General features: G+C 41.7%; 1 non-coding gene across 1 annotated transcript; it reads right to left on the bottom strand.

Moving 5' to 3' along the window:
* Positions 1–4,803: 4,803 nt before the first annotated feature.
* On the bottom strand, positions 4,804–4,887 carry TRNAL-UAA (transfer RNA leucine (anticodon UAA)). Its single transcript has one exon. It is a non-coding gene; the product is annotated as a tRNA-Leu (tRNA).
* Positions 4,888–6,189: the final 1,302 nt, after the last annotated feature.

The following is a 6,189-nucleotide window of genomic DNA, read 5'->3' on the forward strand; positions in this document are numbered from 1 at the left end:
CCTACTAATGATGTTTAACGCAATATGCATCTTAGGGGCCATGCAGGAACCACGTAGTCAATTTAGGGGGGGGGGGGAGACGAAAGACCACGATCCATACAAATTTTCAGAAATTTGCATGGACGTTTGACTACTTTGTGGGGAGAGGTTCAAAATCATAAAAAATGGACCACGTGGTTTCTGGACAGCCCCGTAGCGTATCAGTGATCAAATATTAATTGCTTTCAAAATATTCTGAAGTTATGGTCAAGGTTAAATTATCTCGTAAACAATGTCCCGAAAATCTTTATGAGTTCAAGAAGTTCTGGTTATATGTAAAGCACAAAATGGTATTCGGTGCCCTCCTCACTATTCTGGAGCAAAAAGATGATAGAACTTTACAAGTCAAGATCAAAGCCTTAAGCAATCACCCCTATTCTGTACATCGGGTTGACCTTCTGTCATTTTTTTTTTATTAATTTTTTTTTGATGAGGCTCAACCGAATTAACTTTACAGAGCCGAGGATTCTTGTTCACTATACAATACATCTTAAAAATATAATCAAATGGTACAACACAATAAACATTTTAGCTTCCGCTATCCAATAAGCCTCCTCCACCAGAACGGGAGCCGCTTCCAGTAGGTTTATTGTATGGCATATTCACCAACGAGAGTCAGAGCGCTTCCATTGCAGCAATGGACGCAAAACGTTGTCATCACTCACACACTCATCACGAAACGGGTGCTTTCCAAAGTCGACGACGCATCGACTGAAAGAGCAATGAGGTTGGTTGCTGCCGAGTAAACAGACGATCGCGTGACACACATTGAGAGTGGTCTGCTTCTGTCGACAGCCGAGTGAACACTTACCTTCTGTCATTTGCAAACTCAAAATGCTCATTGTGTCTGTTAGCCTTTTCCCATAGATGTCGGAATTTTAAGTCAAGATTTTTTAATTTTTGCTTCAGCTGCAGTTGTTCGTTTTTATTCACTCGAAAGTTTTCGAAGATGTACTCAAATGCCTTTTCAATTCATTGAGTTTGCAAGTCATTCTAGGTACTCTACAGATAATCGTGGATATTGTCTCGACTGTAAACAATTACAATTTTTTTTTTGTATTGAACATTTAAGCTGAAAAAAAAACCTTTTTTTTCTCGATGGTCTATATTGTATGCTTTTCCTTGTTTTTTAAATTATATACCATTTGAAAGCTTGAGATTTAAGCGTTCAGCTACATCTTATTTCAAAGCACTAGGTTGTTTCAATTTCTAGAGAAATTAAGTTTCAAATATATGACTGCTTTTCACAAAAAAAAATGGCGGGTGACCAACTCTTTTTCCTGTATCGCAGAAATAGAGTCGGTTTTGATAATTTTTTTTTTGTGGGTAGTATGCATCAAATAGTCAGCTTCGGCTACTTCCGTTAGCGTTTGCTCTCACCGGCGTTGACAAATACTTCCTACGATATAAAATAGGAAAGTGGTAATTATTACAATGTAATTTTTGAATAGAATGCGTGCTGAGTAGCCGGTGGTGTAGTAGTAAACGTGACTGCTTTCTCACCCCAATGGGTCTGGGTTCAATCCCAGTCGAGGTCGGTGGGATTTATCTGAGGCATAAAAATCTCTGGTCACGTCTTCCTTCGGAAGGGAAATAAAGCCGTTGGTCCCGGCCCATGTGTGTTTGAATGGGTGCGATATCCTACGCAGGAGTGGAAGCTGTCTTCCTACACATTCGATTGCCGTCAATGGATGGCAATCGATGTCCGTCGGTGATTGGCACTAGATTGCGGAACAGAGACCGACGTTAAATAAAGGAAAGAATGCGTGCTGAGTTGGCCAAAGAAGACGGCATATTTTATTACGTTTAGCAATGATTTCGATACGTGGTCGAGTTTCTAACGCCTTTGGATACGGTTGTGTGTTAAGTTCGTTCTCTGTTTTGTGCGTGCATTCGCTTTCATAATTTTCGACTGCATTTGCCGGATTAGCGCTGGTACTCTGCCTCCCGGACGGTTATACGTGTGTGAGTGTTGCTGACCATTGCCGCGGGTATATCGTGGGAGTCCCAGGTACCCGGTTCAAGCTTTAGTTGGCGGCGGTGGCTCTTCTTGACCTTCTACCCCCTGAGTAGTTAGTGTGAATAAGGGCGTCTATGTGATGTTTTGCTGTACCTGTTGTGGACATTTAGTGCATCCTGTTCCCTTAACTTGTTGAGGACACCCTGTCTTGCCTCAAAAGTTACCCTTTTTGAAGTACTAGTCTTCACAACATAAAGGGCACCATTACGGAGCATGAGATTTGATCAAATTATTCGCAGTTCTACTTGTCCAACGCCCCCGGCTGGGTGAGGGATAGAGGATGACACACACACACATAGTATGCATCAAATAGTCTTCTTTCGATAGCATATTACAGAATCTGAATCGAGAGAAGTCGGTCTTCTTCTTATTGGCCACCTGAATCCCCATTGTGGAAGCAGTCGTATAAGTTTCCTGTTTCCAAAGCTGGCAATAAACGGGATATTAAGAACTATCGAATCGCTCGAAGAACTAAATTTCAACTGACCAGCATGGATTTATTCCCGGTAGATCGGTAACTACTAACCATTTGGATTTCACCAGTACTTGCATCACCGCGATGGAGGATAAAGCACAAGTCGACGTCATATATACTGATCTGAAAGCCGCACTCGATAAAATCGACCAGAAGGTTTTGTTATGCAAGCTTTCCCTACTACGAGCATCTGAGCAACGTAGGTCGTGGTTACATTCCTACTTGACAGGACGAACTCTTCGAGTACGACTAGGATCCTGTGATTAAACTTCCGTGTTCCTCAAAGGATGTTGCGGTAATCATTCTTACTACAACCAAGATTCCATCGGACTGCATGAAGATACCATTAGCCAACGTCTGCGATGATTCGGGCATTCTCCGCTGTGGTAGAAGCATTTGAATTCGGAGAAACATCGAACCAATTGAGAAAATTGTGATTATTTTTGTAATCTGTTTATCTGTTGCTTTTTTTCTATTATCTAAGTTTTATTCATATAGCGGCGCCGGTGGTGTAGTGGTAAGCGTGATTGCCTCTCACCCCAGCAGGCCTGGGTTCAATCCCAGTCGGCGCCGCCGGGATGTTCTGAGGCATAACATCTCTGATCACGCCTTCCTTCGGAAGGGAAGTAAAGCCGTTGGTCCCCGGTTCATGAGTTTGATGGGTCGATAGGTAGGGTCCAGGTGTGGGAGCTGCCTTCCTGGCGTCGGTAGCATTGGTGCTCAGCACGGAAAACAAGATCAACGGAAAACAAATCAAGGAAAAAAAAAAAAGTTTTATTCATTAAGACAACTACTGTCATATGAATTACAATAAATAAATAAACGTTTGCATTTGTTGGTGCTGAAACGTTAGAACGAATAAAAATGCGTCGGTCTTAATAGAAAAAAAACTACAAGGGACAGCCCTACGGGGTTGCACGCAATGGTGACGTAGGACTACGTAGTATTATATAATAATTCTTATTTGTTAACTGCAGCAGGAGCTTGTGTTTTGTGTAGGAATCGGAATTTGAGCGGGGCTCTCTCTGTTTATACTCTTTAATATGAAGCGCTTGACATAGATGGCCCACAGCAACTCACAAAAAGCTACTGATTCCGATCAATGGCGGTGGACGTAGTCCTACGTCAAAATCAGACCGACTGGTTGAAACCCCGCCGAGAAAAAGCGGTGGGTGCAATTCAGTGGGTAACGCGTCCTTCGGGGGGATAGCTTCCCACTTCTATGGATGCACATGTGGGCCGCAGCTCGCAGGCAGCCTTTCGTTGTGTACTGGAGAACACCATCCCTTATCACGAAATGATTGAATAAACAACGTTTGGTGAGACTGGATGGAATTCAACTTTGAAATCTGTGTTGGAGAAATCGCTTTTCGCAGGCAATCGGTGATCTTTTAATTATCATAGCAACAGTTTCACATTCGTGCAATTTTCAATAAGGACTTTTTGATAAATGATAAAGTCTGAAGTTTAACAGATGCGTAGACATATTTCTGATCGTTTGGTGATCAAATTAAAGAAATTGGTCCAGGGGCAGCTGAGTTTTTAACGTTCGAAATCTTTCATAACTTTGTTACATGTTCCAATTTCGGTTTTCAGAAAGTGTACCCCCATTTAGAAATCACAGACGTAGTCCTACGTCAAAAAAATCTGAATTTTAATGGTCATATAAAAATCCATGCATGCAAACATTCATGCATGTACACTTCCATGCAACTGGAAAAAATTTGCTTATAAAGAGGCATGGTTGCATACAATATTTAGAATATTCCATGATATGTTTCATAAATTTACACGAACTTTAATGTAAACTTGTATGATATACAACAATCCATTTATGTACATCTTAGTGACAGAAATTGACACTACTTTTTTAACTGTGTAAGTCAGACTGCTATGCCGAAATCAGATAGACTGTAAAATAAATTATTCAAGACCAGTTAAAATATATTGAATTCAAAAAACGTTAAACTTGATAACAATATAATATCAACAACTTTGAGATGATCTCACCATAAGAAAAAGAACAACTCACTTCAAAAAAACTCAAACAGTAAAATTCTTGCAACACCATCTTTCAAATATCATTAATTTATAACCTTGTTTCTCAACCATGGCAGTAGGAATGGCCAGAGTGAGATTAATTTCACGGATAGTGTACGACAATGATGTTTACCACTTTCATCGCTTTCAATTTATTTGCTACCAAACAATCGATATATCTTAAAAAAACAGCACATTTCACCTCTTTATTGCTAAAAAAAAAACCGGATGTCAGAAGTGGGGTTCGAACCCACGCTCCCTTACGGGAACCAGAGCTTAAATCTGGCGCCTTAGACCGCTCGGCCATCCTGACTTAGGAAATCTAGATTGAAATAAGAATCACACAAACAACACTTTGAGCTTTAGAACTAATCATTGAAATATGCTCTGATTGTACTTTTGCGTTGCAACCAAATGAGCTCCAAATTATGGAGGATGCGCGGAAGCTGAGGTGGAAATGGTTGCTCCAGAATTCAACGCATCCCTCCCTTTTCTCTTACGGAAGCATTTGATTGAGATCTCTTTTTGGATATTAACTCCGTAAATTGCTTTGTTCTACCGCAAAAACAGGATGGCATACATAGATTGACTGAATTTCGTATACTTCAATAGAAGAAATAAGCTTGTGAACTCTTAATACGCCCGAAAAGATTAGTGGATTACCTTTTAGTAAACTACTTAAAAAAAACATCCGACAGCCCTCGCACAACATTTCACTGGGAACAACCCACCCCGTAGTTAGGCTTGTCCTGAAGGAGCCTTTTGCTTCTGGTGAGTGACTGTGGAGCGCTCGTTCTCTGGCGCATCTAACCAGCAGCATTCGGTCCTTGGTTTCCTCATGGTTGGTTTTCTGGTTGGTTGGTTGGTTATAGTACCTACTTGTTTGGGTTTGGTTTCACCGACGACGACAACGACGACGACGACTATACTCGCTGCCTGTGTGTCCCAAAGGAGCGAACGCGCCCCGTGCTTATCTGCATTGGTAAATTGAAAATCTGCAGTGTAACGGGAAACGGCACACACATTCAAACAACGATAGTAACAACAACAAACATGGGAAACGCGGAAAAGGCTGAGCGGCAGGGGTTTGGGAAACTTGTGTTTTCCCTAAGAGACGCGTGAGGATGGAGGAAATAGTTGCAGCTAGTCATAAAGTCAGCTCCGTTCGTCAGCGGAAGACAGAGAGAGGAGCCGGGGGGCGGAGGATGTCGACACGGAATGATTGAAATCCACCAAGCTGACGACAGGAATGGGAAGAATGTCGAGAAGAATGACCTGGCCTAGCCTAGTGCCCCGCGTGCCGGGTTAAGCTTCAGAAGACGTGTCATGCTATATCAAATAGGCGTCCAAATTGTTGACAAGCTTTTGGTGCTGGAATTTATGTTGTATCACTTGGTAAGTGTCCTAAGCGATCCATTACTGCAGCAGGAGATAATCTCATTGTAAAACTGTTATTAGGATGCATAAATTTTAAATGACTTTAGTACTTAATCTATCTCCAGCTGTGGCTTGGTTGCAGACGAAATTCCCAGGGGACCTTTTTGTAAGCCCCAGAAAAATGTCATTGTCCATCGTGCAGTTTCGTATTGTCCACTGGACTGCGCAGCAATGGTGA

The sequence above is a fragment of the Ochlerotatus camptorhynchus genome, unplaced genomic scaffold, assembly GCF_037179485.1.
Source record: "Ochlerotatus camptorhynchus isolate MF236.1 unplaced genomic scaffold, CSIRO-AGI_Acam_v1.1 ptg000192l, whole genome shotgun sequence".
NCBI lineage: Eukaryota > Metazoa > Arthropoda > Insecta > Diptera > Culicidae > Ochlerotatus > Ochlerotatus camptorhynchus.